This window comes from Pseudorca crassidens, chromosome 1, assembly GCF_039906515.1.
Source record: "Pseudorca crassidens isolate mPseCra1 chromosome 1, mPseCra1.hap1, whole genome shotgun sequence".
Classification (NCBI taxonomy): domain Eukaryota; kingdom Metazoa; phylum Chordata; class Mammalia; order Artiodactyla; family Delphinidae; genus Pseudorca; species Pseudorca crassidens.
In genome coordinates this window covers 6654946-6672526 of record NC_090296.1, presented here as the reverse complement: position 1 = coordinate 6672526, position 17581 = coordinate 6654946, and the positions used below count along the sequence as shown (strand labels likewise).

General features: G+C 50.2%; 1 long non-coding RNA gene across 1 annotated transcript; it reads right to left on the bottom strand.

Annotated features, from left to right (window-relative positions):
* Window positions 1-1016: 1016 nt before the first annotated feature.
* On the bottom strand, window positions 1017-13192 carry LOC137222725 (uncharacterized). Its single transcript, XR_010942566.1, has 5 exons — window positions 13019-13192; window positions 12861-12900; window positions 2368-2592; window positions 2116-2219; window positions 1017-1422 (listed from the first exon to the last, which is right to left on the bottom strand). It is a non-coding gene; the product is annotated as an uncharacterized lncRNA (long non-coding RNA).
* Window positions 13193-17581: the final 4389 nt, after the last annotated feature.

Below are 17581 nucleotides of genomic sequence, written 5' to 3'. Positions count from 1 at the left end.
AGGAAAGCGGTTTGCAAGATAACGCTCTCCCTCCCAGGCACTGAGAAAGGCCTGGCCCCTCTCCAGGCCCTGGGACAGGTGGCAACCCTGAGTGTCCCCATGGGACACGGGGGCAGCCGCGTTCCAGCCTCAGAAACCTCAGCTGGTGCTGCGAGTTACAGGCTGAGGAAGGAGCGAGTGAGGAAACCAGCCCAACGGAAACAAACTGAGGAATGAAGTGGTGGGGCTTCCTCAGCCGAGAATTTTCCCAACGAGAAGAGCCTAGTTTAATAGTTAAGGGTGTAGACACGGGGCCAACTTACATAGATTTGTTTCTGGCTCCCCCGCCTACTGGAAGCTTCACGCTGGCTGCATTATGCAGACTCTCTGAACCCCAGTTTCCTCACCTGTAAAATGGGTGTCATGAGAACACCTCTATGAGTCGGTTGTGTTGAGTCCTTAGCACGATGAGGACCAAGTACAGGGCAAGCACACATATGTGTCACCCGCTATTACTGGGCACACACACCAGCTCAAGACCTGAAAGATTTTAAATATTTTAAGAATGAGAAGGAGGCAGCACGAGAGGCTGGACTTGGGTGACAGAAGAGGAGACGCCCAGATCTGCCTCGTTACCCACATCTAATTTTGGTTTCCTCGTTGAGGAAAAGGAGATCATGAAACCTCCCCTGCTTGCTTGTCAAAGCCATAATAACAATCAAATTAGAACAATGTAATAATACACTCAAATTGTCCCAAAGTTCTCATAACTAAATATATGGCAAAAATACTCACATGTATTATGTAAACACCCTTGTGAAATATGCAGTTTGTCTTTTGTCTCTGTATATTTTTACTTTATCCTGGAAACTTGCTCTGTGCCCCAGTAGGAACCAAATGGAAAAATAGAACCAATAAAAACAGTAATTCTAGAATTGGTAATTTTAGAACTGAAAAATATATTTTCTGAAATAAAGAGATTTTCATGGATGGACTTAATAAACATGACAGAGGAAACACTAAAGGACACCACAATAAATCAATGAAAATTATTGAAGGTAAAACATGGTGAGAAAAAAATCAATAAACAGGGAATTGTTTGATGATCTCAAAGAGTACAACACATGTAATTGGAATAGGACAAGGAGAGAGAATTAAGGATACAAATATTGAATAAATAATGCTTAATATTTCCCAAATTTGATGAAAAACATATAATTGCAAACATAGGTTGCTCTATGGATATCAGGTAGAAAAAAGGGAAAAAAGCCCAAAATAAGGTGCATCATATTCAAATGGTTGAGAGCCACAGATAAAGAGTAGATATTGAAAGTAACAAGAGAGAATTAATATATTACACAAAAAGAGACAAAATTCCAATTAATGGCTGAGTTCTCATCAGAATCCTTGTAGACGAGAAAAGATGGAAACATCTTTAAAGTGCTGAAAGAAAAAAAAACAAGAAACCTAGCAACACAGGATTCTATATCCATCAAAAACATTCTTCAGTAACACAGGTAAAATATAAGAATATTTTCAGGTAAAAGAAAACCAGAGGAATTCATTGCCAACAGATCTGCTCTAAAAGAAATGTTAAAGGGAAATTCTTCAGGCTGAAAGAAAATGATAGCAGAGGAAAGACTATGCCCTCAGAAAAGAAGGAAAAATATCTGAAATATCTGGGTAGATAGAAAATCATTTTTTTTAATTTTTACCATTTTCTTCTTAATTTTTGATAAACATATATGTTTATACATCTATATCTACATCTATATCATAACTATATCTGTCTATCTATGATTATATCTATATAAAACACAGTTTTGTAGGTTTATAAGTAGTTAATTTAGTGCAACAACTGTAATAAGATTTTAATGTTTTAGGCAAAGTTTTGTAGGTTTATAAGTAGTTAATTTAGTGCAACAACTGTAATAAGATTTTAATGTTTTAGGCAAAGTAGTACATAATATACTATAAAGTATATTACGGTACATAAATAAACTATAGAGATTTCAAAAAAAAATTAGAACAATGTTTTCCTAACATTTTGGACTGGGACCCACAATAAGAAATATATTCTACAACAAGATCTAGAACACACACACACAACTGAAACAAATATTTCACAATCCTTACCCTTCTGTGTGTCATGCACTCTGATAAATTCTATTCTATTTGATTTACTTTTTTGCAGCCCACGAGAATGACCTTACGATCCGCTCATGAGTCATGATCTTCCACTAGAAACAAAAAAACACTGGATTTTAGAATAAATGAGAGAGTGGTTGGTAACATTGTACAGTGATATTCAAGTATGAGTTTGCATATTAGCATTATGAATAGTGTTCCCCTTAAACACTGCTGCTCAACAAGGACCCCAAAACTTACTGGTTTGAATCAATACTTCATTATTAACTGTCACAGCTGGGAAGAGTCACTGAGCTCGGCTGGGTGATTCTCTCTTGGCTCAGCTGGAACAGTAGTCATCTGAAACCTCAGCTGGGCTGGGCATCCAAGATGGCGCACTCAGAGGGCTGCAAGTCCGTGCTGGAGGTCAACTGGAGCGCCTACACATGCTCCTGCACATGACTTGGACTTCTCACAATACGGCACCTTGGGTCAAAGAGAAAGTACACCGAGAGTAGACATCCCCAAAAGCCAGAAGCAGAAGTACCAGGCCATGCAGGGCTATGCCTAGAAGTGACCCAGTATCACTTCTGCCCTAGTCTATTGGTCAAAGCAGTCCCAGCATCATCCCAGATTGGGAAGAGTAGCAAGTTTGTGCTGCAGAAGAGCTTGTGGGTTGGGAGACGTGGCTGCATCCATCTTTGGAAATACAACCTGTTACAATTGCTGATAAGCTTTTCTCAAACCCAGCTCACTGTGTGACAGTGGGTGGATCACTTCACCTGCCCTGGCCTCAGTTTTCTCATCAATAGAATAAGAAAACTGATGAAATGTGTCTAAAAACCTTCCAACTCTAAAATTCTGCATTCAGGAGAAAGTTGGGGACACATCCACACCATCTAACATGGTATGCATTTGGCATAAGCTAAAATCACCCCCTCGGACTCACCTTGATTCTTGTGTTGTATTTGCTAAGCCCTGAAATTTTCCAATTAGTTTTAAAATCAGAAAAGACATCTCTTTTTCCTCCTACAAGCAGAGTCATACTGAGAAGATCCTAGTGGGCCGTCCTTGCTTTTCACTGCTCAGACCCATCGAGACGTGAACAAGATTCTCTGAAGTACCCATTAGGCCAAAATCAAACAGTCACACAATGAGTGTTTGCGGCAAGCAGGGTACTTTATTTTATTACCCGTCCTGCACAAGCCACACAGGAAAGAACCAAAAACTGCTAGGATTTTATGAAGCATCGTTTTGTCAGGCTGAGGGAATGTGGAAAAGAAATGCAGTGGCAACAACTACAAAAAGAACATATCTGCCAGACTTCAAGATCAATTCCAAATATAAACCGAAAGGACTGCTTCTCAGAGGGAATCGTATTTCTCGTCCACCGTTATCAAGAAGCTATAGACAACTAAAGTATTTGAATCTGTTCCCTTTCTGCTCGGATATAACCACTAATCTCTCTTCCTTGCCTTCTTTCTTTTCTGGGGATGCAGCCCACTCACCTGGCACATAAAACACTCGTATTATGACATCCGGGCTTTAGAGATTTACATGAGAATCAGCAAACTTTATTTTAGCCCAATATAGAGAACGTGTGAGGCATGGAGGGAACTTTGGGCTTATTCCTCAGATAAGTCATGTATTTCTTTCCTCAAAGAAAAATCCAATATCCTGAGATCAGATGCATATTGAAGCTTTGGTGGAAAAGAACCAGACGGGGCTGGATTAACATGTTCACGTCAGCCTCTCTCTGCAGAGTGATCCGGGAAGCAGAGGGAGCCTCCGTGGAGGAAGGTCCCAAGCCAGGCAGGGCAGTGCCTCCAACCTGGTCTTTTGCCACCCTCGGGAATGGGGGAGCATCCCTCCTCGTCTGAGCAATTCTAGAAGCACTTTCTGATTTTCCAGCTCATGAGAAATGCGTATGTTCTCTCTCTGTGCTTCAAGATACTATTTAAAAGCAAGCAAAAGACAGCAAGCCTGGACTTTACGCCTATTCTAGACCTTCCTCCCCACCTGCGTTGCCCTCATGCCCAGCTAGTCCATGTGAGCCAGGCAGTTGCTGGCTCTGTGCTCCACACACGGTGTGTCATCTGCCCGAGACACCCTCCCCTGCCCCGTTCCTAGGTAGAAGCACCTGAGCATCATTGGGTCTCCAGAACTTAACCGTTTGGAACCGGCCCCAGGGAGTGGCACCACCCTCCACCGTAGCTTCTTGCAACAGAAACCCAGGAGTCTTTCTTGGTAGCCCCCTCCCTCAACCACATGCTCCTCCCATCCCCAAGTCCTTATCCATTCCGCCTCTGAAGCAGGTCTTAAAACCCCACCACTCTTCTTCCCCAGGGTACCACCACCTCCCATCTGGACCACCTGCCCACCCCAACGTGCTCTTCTGCAGTCTGTTCTGTCTGGGGTGACCAGAGTCACATTCGTCAACGAAATCAGGTCATGTCACGTCCCTGCTTAAACCCTCCAACGGTGCCCACAGTGCTTCCAATAATATCCTACTTCCTGTAAGAGCCCCGCAGGATGGGGCTCGCCTCTTCCTTCAAACCCACCCCACCACTCACCCCCTTACTCACTGCTCCAGATGCTGGCCATTCTCCAGATCCGAGAGCACACCAGACTCTTTCCTGCTTCAGAACCCCACACACCCTCTCCCCCCCGCCAGGGCTCTCGTCCTGCCCCTCCCCACTCGCCAGGACCCCAGGCTCTGCTAGCTCTGCTTCAGCTTTCAGTACAGACGTCACCTCCTCAGCATGCCCACTCCACCTGTCCCCCAGATAAAACTGTGGCTTCCCACTATTCTCCACCCCAATACCTGAGTTCTCCTTGAAAACACTTATCACAGTTTATAACCGTATATTTATTCGTTCCTTTGCTCGCTCCGTGCGTCTGTCCCCACTAGAGGGGAAGTCCCAGGAGGGTGAGGACCCTGTCTGTTTTGTTCATTATGGTACATCCAGACCCGAAGCCAACACCTGGCACAGGGCAGGCCCTTGACCAGTACGGATGCATGACGAAACTCAGGGGCGCTTTCTCACGGAGTTCATCACTGGTAAGAAGTGGTTCTCAAGCTGGGGCCCTCGGTAAGGTAGGTGAACCCCATATCAGCGGAAAGTGCTGAGGTCCAGAGGTCGGCAGCAACACAAGAGATCCCCTCCAAGGTAAAATGAAAAGTATTGTGTCAGGTACTTCCTGCCACAGAGAGACAAGCACAGTGCCTGGCAGGCCGCTGATATTCCAGATCCAGGAATACTGCTCTGGTCCATAAATCAGACGACGCCAAGCACTGCCAGCTTCATTGGGAACCAGACGGCAGCACAAGGAACACTGCCACTCGGACCCCACGACCCGGAAGATCCTACAGTATTAGAAGTATTGGTGGTGGGAGGGGGGGCTCTGAGGGGCCTCTGCCAAACCCCAGCAAGAGAATCACAATTCAGGAGGCCCCTGGGGGGTCTGCAGCAAGGCCACGCCATCTGCGACAGAGAAGTAGGTTTTTGAAAAAGAAATCCTGCTGTGCCACTGGACCCTGATAGAGGTGGAACACCCGGCCATAGCTTAAGAAGTGACCAGGTGTCCAGGACTGCCCAAAACAAGCTGGGTCTGTCAGACCCACCAAGACATAAGGTTGGGGATGCCCTGGAGCTGTCCATCCTAAAACAGAAGGGGTGTCTCTGGGATGGATTATAAGCAGGACCAGAGGGTACAAGTAAGCTGCACGAGCGGGTGGCCCAGGACCCCCATCATGCAACAGAGCTGTACTTGCCCCCTTCCTCAATGCACACCTGTGGCTGTATGAGACACCCTTCACAAATCCTCCCAAAAGGCAGAGTTTCAAATAGAGCGCCTGGCCATTGACTGTGTGGAAGGAGAAGTGGTATAGATTAGAATATATACAGACTCGTGGGCAGTGCTGAGTGGCCTGGCTGGGCGGACAAGGATTTGTAAAGAAAAAAACTTAAGATGGGGCACAAGTGGTTTGGGGTGGAGGCAGGTAGATGGATAGATGGGAGTGGTCCAGGTGTGAAGGTCTTTGTGCCACCGGACAGCACCCGTCACCAGCCACCCCCATGTGGAGAAACCCCATTGGGAGAGGTAGAGGCTGCCCACGGGCTCCTCTGGCGTTCCTGCCATGATCTCTTTCTCAATTGTAATGGTAAATGGATAAGTGCAAGAACCTTAGCCTGAGAGAGTCATGGTGAGTGGGGTCCCAGGCCTTCATGCCACCAGGTGAGCCCTGAGACCAGCAGACGTTCCAGCCGAGGGGAGAGGAATCTGACTGAGGTCAGGGCCGGGGGACCCCCACCATGACCATGGGTTGCACCTGGAGACTGGTTTCAGTTCATCCACTAACCTTGCTCTTCTAAGCCCCCCAAAAAGATGGTGACAAGAATCCTGAAGGAGCTGCTCCCCAGGGGTATAGAAAGGAGGGGACTACAAGGGTAGGCTGGGCTGGACGTGGAGATGCGGCGACCAGATCCCCCTAAACAAAGGCTATGTGGCCTCCAGCTGTCACCCCGTCACGGGGCACCCGCACCCGGCTGCAGAGACCAGCCTCAGTCAAGAGCTCACCCTTCTCAGAGCAGCGCACACATGGGTACAGGAGTGCGAAGGCCCGGCCTGGGCCATATAGATGGCAGGGCCGGCGGGGTGCTGTGAAGCCTGCATCCTGGCTGGACTGCCTCCCCTGCCCTCCCACAGGTATTTATCCCTAATCAGTGCCCTGCCCGTCAACCTCCAGCTCAGTGTCTGCTTCCTGAGAGGACACCCTGCACAGGATGGGAGGTAGGACCCTACCTGAGCAGCTACACTTTGACCAGTTTTAGATATCGGGGTGCTGTCTTACTCCAATAGGGCTGCTATGACAAAACCCCCACAGACTGGGTGGCTTAAACACATTTATTTCTCACTGTTCTGGAGACGGGGACATCCTAGGTCAAGGGGTCAACAGATTCAGCATCTGCTGAGGGCCCACTTCCTGGTTCATAGACGGCTGTCTTCTTGCTGTGTCCTCCAGTGACGGAAGGGGCAGGAGAGTGCTCTGGGGTCTTTTCTATAAAGACACTAATCCCATTTACCTCCCAGAGACCCCACTTCCTAATACCGTCACATTGGGCATGAGGGCTTCAATGCATGGATTTGGGGGGACACAAACATCAATCCTATTGCAGTGCTGTGTTAAGCTGCCTTTTTCAAAGGGATCCACGGCTGAAAATTAGAAAGTTATGAAAGCCGTTGCACTGCACAGCACTTCCTCCTAAATGCAGCATTCCCAAAGAGAGCTGAGAAGAAGCAAGAAGAGGATGAAAGACATGGCAAAAACAAGATGGAGAAGAAGAGGAAGACATCTGGGTCCCTCAGCCCAGCACGAGGTCCTGGGTGATGCTCGGATTCCTCTCTGCCCTTCCTCCCACCTTCTCTCTCTCTCTCTCTCTCTCTCTCTCTCTCACACACACACACACACACACACACACACACACACACACTTTCTTTTTCTTTTTTGGCTGCGCCGAGTGGCTTGCGGGTTCTTAGTTCCCCAGCCAGGGATTGAACCTGTGCCCCATGCAGTGGAAGCGTGGACCCCTCACCACTGGACCGCCGGGGAACTCTCACACACACACTTTCAGCATTCCACTAGACTGGAGCCCCTCGAGGGCAGGGACGGTGCCCATTTCTCTGCGTAGCTCAGGTGGGGCTCAGGCAGGGCACGTGGCATCTGCTCAGTACATGTTTGTTGAGTGATGTGTAAGGGCTCTTAGGAGGTTTGTGCACAAGCATCGTTTAGCTCGTAGGTCCACCTTTATTTCTATCGCTCTAGCTATAGAATAAGTCTTAAAGTCAGGCAAAATGCTTTCTCCTACTTTATTCTTCATTTTCGAAATTACTGTTGACATTCTAGTTCTTTAGCTTTTTCATATACATTTTTGAATAATCTTGCCTATATCTACAAAATTCTTGCTGGAATTTCCATAGGAGTTGTGTTAAACCTCTTTATCAATTCAGGGAGAATTCACCTCTTTACTATGTTGTCTGCCAACATGAACACAGCCTGTCTCTCCATTTATTTAGATCATCTTTGATTGATTCCTTCAGTACTTTGTAGCTTTCAGCATACAATTCTGTACAAGTTTTGATAAATTTACCAAGTATTTTTCTGAGCATTTAGAAATGGTATTGTATTTTTGTGTTTCTATTTCTATGTGTTTATTACTAGTTTATAGAAATGCAATTGATTTTTGTATGTTTATCTTGTTTCCTATGACTTTGCTGAGCTCGCTTACTGGTTCTAGAAGTTTTACTGTAGATTTCCTGAAATTTTCTATGTAAACCATGATGTCATCTGCAGATATGCTTAGTTTGATTATTTCCTTCTATTTATAGTACATGATCCTAACTTTCCATTTATAATGATAGTGCAATGTTTTTATGCTCACCTCTCTATATAAAGCAGATAGCCAACAAGGATCTGCTGTACAGCACAGGGAACTATGCTCAATATTTTGTAATAACCTGTAAGGGAAAAGAATCTGAAAAAAGAATATATATATATATAAATATATTTATAAATATATTTATATATATATATAAATTGAATATATATATATATAGCTGAATCACTTTGCTGTACACCTGAAACTAACACGACATTGTAACTCAACTATACTTCAATAAAAACATTTCTAAATAGTGTAATGTTTCCATTTTAAACAAATTTATATAGAACACAGTGAATTGGTTTAAATAAAAATATTAAATAGTCATAGAGGAAGCGCACAGATAGGGCAAAAATTGTGATGTGCGACATGGCTTGAGAAACCCTGTTTTATATCACACAACGCTCACACTAACTCTGCCAGGCAGGTTTACATGAGGAAATTGAGGCTCAGAGAGATGAAGCGAGTCGTCTAAGATCTCACAGAAAGCAAGAGTCAGTGATGGGCTGCACACCCAAGCCTGCCGGACCCCTCAACCCCTGCAGCCCCATCTCCTCCCTGGCTGTGGAAGGAAAAAAGGGGCGGAGTATCAGGGGTGCACCAGGAGGGCTAGGAGGGAGCAGATAGGAAGGGAAGATGTTATTATTGCCGGTATTAGTTGGGTTTGGGCCTTATATTTATGGCACTAACTCCTAAAAAGCCCAGGAGTTGGCCAGTGAGGCCAGCTGTAGGTAAAGATGCTGAAAGAAGGCTTTCACACGCAGTTGCAGAATCCAGAGGGTCTTCACCAGTGTATCTGCTGCACCAAAGCCCTTCTAGACACTCAACCCCGCTCCTGTCTCCATTGGCCACCCCAGTTAACTCTGACGCCAACAGCCTTATCAGATCTAAGAAAAATCTCTCCCTCCAGCTAGATGATTCATGACATCACTCCCCTCCAGGGAAGCTGGTAAGATGACCTTCCATTTGATGGAGGAGGAGGATTCATTTTTATGGCCTCGCCCCTGCTAATGTGTGTTTAGACAGGGCAGGACAATCAATATTGAAGAGAGGATGCTGATTTGACTCACCGGAGTTGAGGTAAGGACGCTGCCTCCCCATCCATTGTTATAAATCACTTTAAGGGCCTATCGATCTTTCCCTGGACACCAAGGGGCACGAACCCCTGGGGCAGCAGCCTGTCAGGCCCCTTAACCCTTTCTGATGTCCCCGCTGCTGGCAGGAGCCATCAGCTAGTAACCTGCCCTGGGACAGCGGCTGGCTTGAGACTGGGGCTGAGATGCCCCCTTCTGGGCCCAAAGCCTAGCTGAACCAATGCACAAGTGTTGCTTTCAAAGCATGTGGGAAATAAGGAAGTGCCCTTCACCCCTACACACACACATGCACACACACATGCACACACACATGCACATTCACGAATGCACACACACCACACTTACACACACCCTTTCAGACACACATACAGAGACCCGTGTAAACCTGGATACCAAGCTAAAACAAAGGCATGAAGCTTCTAGGCAAGCACTAGGCCTGTAACCATTCCTTAACACCAAAAAAAGGACCATTCAGCGTCTCTCCAAATGTATTCATTTTGATCTGATTCCACCCCTTGGGAAGATGGGAGAAGGAAGTGTAATGGATTTTTCTCTGGGCCACCCCAAATTTCAGGGACAACTTTCACGTGGGTCACCCCTACCTCTGCCCAGAGATGTCACCCGTACACCTCACGGTTCTCAGCCAAAACGCTACCGAGCACAGGTGCACCATGGAGATAGCTCTGGAGGTGTCCCAAGTTGTTATTGAAAATAATAATTTACAAGAGGACTGGGGGATATTTTTATAACTTAGAGCAGAATTCGTCCCTGGAGTAGCATCACTACCAAGTATTTGAATCCCAACCTGCTTTCTTGATTTGGGAATTGCTCACCCCCGTGGCCTGACATATCTCTATCATGACCACCCCCAGTGGTCCTTCATCATTTCAGTGTGAATTGTAGCATCAGTGGGGTTGGGGGCTGCATAGGACCGTGGAGGGATGGGGTCCAACAAGCAAATGTGGTGCAGGTGTGGGTGCTGGAAAGTTTGTGCTGTAGCAAGGGGGCCCCTGTGGAGAGCCTCCATCGTCCTCAGTGAAGGCCGATCTTGGGTGGCCTCTGAGGGGTCTTCTGCTGGTCCTATCATGGCCCAGTGGACACCTCTCAGGGGTCAGGGTCAAGGGTGCTCCAGGGAAGAGGAAGCAGGAGGTGGGTGGTAGGGGGAGCGGTGACATGCTCTGCACTCTCACTAACCTCGAAGATGTCTCCATCTTCATCTTAATCATAACCAGCTCCATCACTTTTATGGAACTAAAACCAAAACTTCCAACACGAATAGAATCAGATGCTGCTACTTCCATAGGAAAGGGAAGGGGGAAGTGAAAGGAGGGAGGTTCTTGCCTGACACCCCCTCCGCTGCTCAGCCCCTTGCCCCTCACTGCTCTTCCTGCTTCATTCTCAGCCCCTCCAGGCCACCCTCTCCAATGTGACAAATGGGATGGCCTTCCCAAGGCACCAAGAGACCACGTCGCCTCCCACTTTAAAAGCTCCGTCTCCACCACTAAGAGGAAAAATTCAGCCCTCTTTCGCTAGCTTTCAAGATCCTTTAAAGTCTGGCCCCAGGGTGGTGGGGGGGGCTTCTCCACCACAGACCCCACGCTTCCCAGGACACCCTTCCCAAATACTGCATCCCACAGGGCCCCCACGGGTGCTCTCCCCACCTCCTCGCATTCCTTCACGTTCCTGCATCATCACCCCCCAATTTAGGTGGAGAAACGGAGGTCCAAAGAGACTGCGATGTTGTCCGAGATCATACACTTGTGAGCTGAAGACCACACCTTTTCTCCCGAGGGAAAGGGGCAGATGTTTAGGCCGTGATGCATTTTCTCTGCCCTCTTGCAGCCAGGGTGGAGCAGAGACAGCATCGCCCAAGGGTCCCAGGCAGCTCCTGTTCTTCCCCAGCTTCCCCCTCTTCCCACGGGGTGTCCTTTGATGGGTCACCGAACCTCTCTGTGCTCTTAATCTGTAAAGTGGAGCTAAAAACACAGCCTGGGATGACTAGAAAGATTACTCTGGGGGACGAACATCAATTCCAGGACCCCTTGTTAAATGTGTAATGACCACCGAGAGCAGCATCCCGTCAGCCAGATGTCGCCCCTTGGGAGGTGGGAAGAAAGTGTGTAGGGGCTGGATCTGAGCCACCCCAGATTTCAGGGAGAGCTCTGATCTGGAAGCCCCTGGGACATCCTTGAGTCTCCACCCCATAAGATTAGAAAAAGTACGTGCATGCCTGCTGGAAACCAGAAGATCTGTGATCAACGCGTGGGCTGGGGAGATGAGAGTGAAGGACGAGGCTAGGAAAGAGCCGAGAAACACCACTGTGGGCCAGGTTCGCGCAGAGAAGTGCTGATTTGGAGAATCATTTGCTTATAGGAGAATCTACCCATACCTTGCTGTGTGACATGGGTGAGTTCCTGAACCTCTCTGAACCTCAGTTCCTACAGCTATAAAACCAGTACATTGAGCTAGCCTCTTAGACCTTTCCAGGCATTAAAAGTCCATGAAATATCCCCTCCGCTTCCCAACACTGTGCCATGAGACACCCTGGGGCATGTCATTGCTCCCATTTGCAAAGTGGGCAAACATTTTCACGTGAGACTCGGTGACACACATTGCTCCCAAGTTTGCAGAATGAGGGAGGGGCTGGGCCAGGAGCAGAACCGGCTCCATCTGCCTCCAGGGCGGGGTCCGGCCACGACCCCAGGAAGCCTTGCCCTCCCTCTGTGCAGGCACTGGCCTGAACCGGCTGGCTGGGCCCCCAAGCCTCCCATGCTGGTGGGATGGCCTCCAGGCACAGCCCGTGTGTCCTCCACGGCAGCGGCCCTCGCCAAGCGGCCCTGCCCAGACCGCACGAGGAGCTGGCTGCAGCCTGCCAGCCTGTTTCTCATTTAGAGCGAACCCCGGCTGCAGCCCAGACATTCCAGAGGGGACATCCAGACGCCAATCCTGCCCAGGGCTTGGGAAACCGGGCTGCAGGCAGCCCCGTGGTCAGAACGCATCACAATGTTTTTCCCTTCCCTGTCGGCATTTTTTAAGTTGCTTAATCCCTCGAGGAGTCTGGTCCACTCTTCGGGGGCGCTGACCTTGGCATTCGAGGCCAATAATGAAAATGACGAGGCAGACCAGGCTAGACTCCTCTTGTGTCCCGTGCTCTCCTGGGTCAGCCCTCCTCTGCATCTGTGCTCAGGCTGGTCTCCACCCCCTGAGACAGGCTTACCTCCAGCTGGGAGTCCAGAATCTTCCTGGGAGAGGAGGCCCTGGAACAATAGAATTGCCATTAATTACATGTCAGCTGCAGGCTGAAGAGACGTCCCCTCACCCCTTCCCGGGATGGTGCAGGTGGAACGGCTCTAGCTGTCCGTGGAAGAGTCCTACCCTTCAAAAAGCCTTGAGTGAGTTAATTATAGATGGCCTCCTAATGACGGCAGTAGCGCTCCTGAATTCCACCAAAGTGACAATTTGCCATCACCGTAGAGACGGCTGCCTGTGCTGCTGGCCAGCCGGACATCTGCGCGAGAGGCCCCTCCTTCTCCTGCTGCGTCCTCCACTCCTGCCCAGCTCCTGGATTATCCCTGCTTGGCTTGTTAGTCAAAATAAATTCTTTCTCCTGTGAGGGCTGCCATGTCAGCCCCAAAGGTAAGGCTTTTTCCTTTTTCCTTTATCTTTTTTTAACTCTGATTTATAAACCCCCTGCTAATGGGACCGGGGGCTTTAAAAAAAAAAAAACAGTTCCCACAGTATAGTGGGTCCTCAAAAACTCATAGGATCCAGTGATTCCACTTCTGGGTATGCACCCAGAGGAACTGAAAGCAGGAACTCACATAGATATTTGTGCACCGTGTTCACAGCAGCGTTCTTCACACTAGCCAAGATGTGGAAGCAATCCAAGCGTCCATTGACAGATGAATGGTCTATTCATACAATGGAATATTATTCAGCCTTAAAAAGGAAGGAAATTCTGAACATGCTGCAGCATGGACGAAACTTGAAGACATCATGCTAAATGAAATAGTCCAGTCACAAGAAAACACATACTGTAGGATTCCACTTATATGAGGTACCCAGAGCAGTCAGATTTGTAGAGACAGAAAGCAGACGGTGGGTACCAGGGGTACCAGGGGGAGGAGGGGAGGGGACTGACCCCACTTGGGTCCTACATCCCTGCAGCCTGTGGTTGGGGGTGGGTGGGTTCCAGTGCTCCGATTGGCCAGTACTGGGTCCCGTGCCCACCCTCGGAGCTGGGGGTGGGGTCGGCCTCGGTCAAACCCCCTGGCTCAGAGGCAGTTAAGGGGAAGGGCAGCTGGGCTGATGAGAGCACATCCACATCCCTGGGCCAGTTTTGGTGTACTCCCAGCATGCTCTGCAAGGGGGGAAGGGGGTGTGATGGGGGGGGGCCATGACCCACAGCCCGGCCTCCTATACCGCCTGCCCCTGCATCTCTCCCAGCTGCCTCGCCCACGGGGCAGTCTCAGGGAGGGGGGTTACGTCCTCCTTTATGTACTGAGAGTGTCTCTCCATCCTGCAGAGAGGTACAGAAACGGGTGCTCAAAGGAATCCTTGCCAGCTTCCACTCACTGGTGTCCCCGTATCAGAGTGTGCTAGCTGCTGTAACAGATGACCTCGAACCTCAGTGGATTAACACAGTGAAGGTTTCTTTCTGATTCACATCCAGTCCACTGACGGGAAGGGGGCCTGGCCTGGCTGCAAGCAGCTACCTGCATTGCATCCATCAAGTGGGCCCATCACCTCCTCCCCCTGCCCTGGGCCTCAGAGTGTACGCTGGGGTCTGTGGCCTGTGTCTGCCGCCAGTGAACAAAGAGAAGACACGAGACACACCTGCTCAACCCAGAAGAGGCAGTCACGTCTGCTCATCCACCACTAGTGAGAGCCTGGCCCAGAAAGGAGGACTGTCTGTCCTACCTACCCCTCCCTGCTCCTTCTACGCTTGCCCTGCCCCCAGGCCAAAGCCCTTTGTCCTCACAGCTGGACTTGGTCTTTGCCTCTTCCCCACTCGCCTTCCCACCCTCCCCCACTCACTTAGAGTTTCAACGTGGTGGCCTGGAGAGCTTTTGCTCTCCCTAAAGGCCTGGCATGCTTTGACCTCTAGCCCGCAGGACGGCAGGGCTGGTACCTGACCCCCCACTTTTGGAAAGGTTTGAGGGTGGAAGGTGAGAGGGCTGGGTAAGGACCAGCAGAAGGATGGATGGTTGCAAAATAACGCCCACAGCACCTGGGATGCCTGCTGTTACCCTGCTGGCCTCTGTCTCCCCTCCCCTCCCCCACCTCCTCCTTCAGCTTCTCTCTCCAACACCGCCCAGTCAGGACCCTCAAATGGGGACCCAGAAGATACTTACACAACGTGTGGATAAGCCAGCTCATTTTGCAGACAGACAGTAAGTGGGTTACAGGGGTGGGCCCAGACTTGGTGTCCCCTCGCTGCCCCGGGCTGGTCCCCTGGACCACTTCCCAAGCCCTGGTCCGGGAGAAGAGGCACCGACAGGAAAGAACCGGCATTCACGGATCACCTGCTAGGCACCCAAGCCTGTGAAAGTTGTGCTTTGCCTCATTTCACTTAGTTTCCGACTCGACGTGACAGGTAATGCAGCAGGTCCCTCTGGAGAAGGGAGACATTGAGGTTCAGAGAGGTGAAGAGGGCAGTCGGCTAGCTGTGAGGAACAGGGGCAGAGCCAGAGGGAGCCCAGAGCTGCTGTCACTCACCCCCGTCCCTGCTGTGGATCCAGGAGCACCGACGCCCCTGGACACCAGCTCCAGAGAGCACGTGAGCGGGGCTCATGCAGAGCAAAACAGGGGAAGGGAGAATGAGAGCCCATCGCACAAAGGCTCAGCCTCCGAGAGAGGAAAAGGAGAGAGAAAAGAGAAGCAACGTGGCTAAAGCAAAGGTGCTGTGAAAGAAAAGCCAAGATCCCTAGTTAAAAACCCATTTCACCGTAAACGTGAATCCATCTACTAGAGGCCAAGCCCCTCAGCTGGAGCTGCCACCTCGTGATTTGCACACCTCCCCTCGTTACTTAAGACAGACTCAGCGGCCTCAGAGCCTCCGTAATAATACCTTTCCCAAAACATCCCAGATGAACATTTCTGTTTGAAACTTAAGGAGAATTCTACGACGGCTGCAACACATTATATAAAAGGCCAATGATCAGAGGCAAGGCCTTGGCTTCTGCTGCCCCCCACCCAGGGCTGAGGCTCTGGTGCCAGGACAAAGCCTGAGGAATGTGGCCACGTGTGGTCCGTGGCAGGAGGAACACACGACCAACGTGGCCTGGACTTGAACTGTGGGATTCTGCTCACCCCCCGAGGCCTCCAGTCCGCCTCCGGGAGCTCCAGCCTCCCCTCTGTGGCCACCCAGGTGGTGTCCAAGGACCCGTCCCCACCAGCAGGTGGACACGTGCCCCACTCTGATTCCAGCCCCCAAACTACTTCAATAAGAGCAGAAAGGGCTCCTGCCTTAGGAAGACAGAGCCTGAAAAATAAAGGCTGCACTTTGGCTAAAACTGACCTCCTTTTCCCAGGACTGGGGTGTTCATCACCACAGTTTCTTTCATTTCTCTCAGCGGCTGTGAAGGCAGGTGATGTAACTGAATCCACCGCACCTCCGGGTTTGTTGAGGGCCCCATCATTGCTCACCATGGCCGTCATACTGACCCGCAGGGGGCTTGCTTACCGGCCGTCCCTCCCTCCCATCCAAGTGAGGTCGGGGTGACAGAGAGCCTTCTAAAATCCAGATCTGACCAGGTGACACCCCAGCTACAAACACCACCATACTTGCTCAGCCAGGTTCTTCAGCCAAGAACCTAACAGCCCACAAATGCTGGCCCATCCTGACCTTTACTGACTCTCAGCTCTCCTCCCTGCTCTGGCTGGACTGAGTGACTCATGGCTCCTTCCTTATACCTCAGGGCCTTTTCACATGCTACCTCATGGACAACCTCCCCACCCCACCCCATGCCCGGCCTTCCTCCTTCTCTGCCTAATTCCTGCTCCATCCTTCAGGCAGACTCTCCCCCAGGAAAGCTCTGCTGATCTCCCACCCCTCCCCAGGCTGGCTCTGTGCCCCATGCAACCTCCGTGGTGACCTCTGCATTAGCACTGCCTGGTTCTGAGCCTGTCTCTCCCACCAGCCTGGCAGGTTCTTAGGGCCGGGACTGGACCCAAGTCATCTCTGTGTCGCCAGCACCTGGCACAGGCCTGGCACATAGTAGGTGCCCAAGAAAAACGCATTGCATAAATGAACTGTGCTGAACGAGACACACCAGCCTCCTGAATGGCTGAAGGCTAATGGGGGAGGGATTCGTCAGCTTGGCCAGGCAGGGCTCCATTTCCCAGAATTCACTCCCTGAAGGCTTCCAGGAGGAGGGGCCACAAGACACATCTTCCTGTGACACGTGGAGGGCAGAGGTGACACAGCGGTCTGGGGCAGGGACAGGCACTCTGCAGCCCACGTATGTTGTCTGGCCTCCACGCGGGACAGCGGACGGGCCTGTGCCGGCTCCAGTCCCCGCACGATCCTTCAGCTCTCCACCTCATGGGCCGTGTCTGCTTCGTGATGAAGGGCACCTGTTTCTCCAGGCAGGACACCCTGGAGAACATCCCCAGGATTGGAGGCAGCAAAACGGGCACTGCTGCCCACGCATCCCAGTGCCTTCTGCACGGCTGGGATCCCGTCTTCCTCCCGACCACCCTGCTTCTCACCTCACTGCCCTCTTCCCTTCCCAGCTCCCTGCTGAGCAGCCCAGAAGCTCCAGCATGGGAAGTGAAGCCAACAGATGCACAGGGACTGCTTACGTAGCCCCCATGCTCGTGTGAGCTCAAGTCCCTGCGTCAGGGGCTTTCATACCTATACTCACATAAGTTCCAATCGTTCTGCCTCTCCGCACCAACCCCAACTGATACAGGAGACAGGCCCCCTACCGGCTC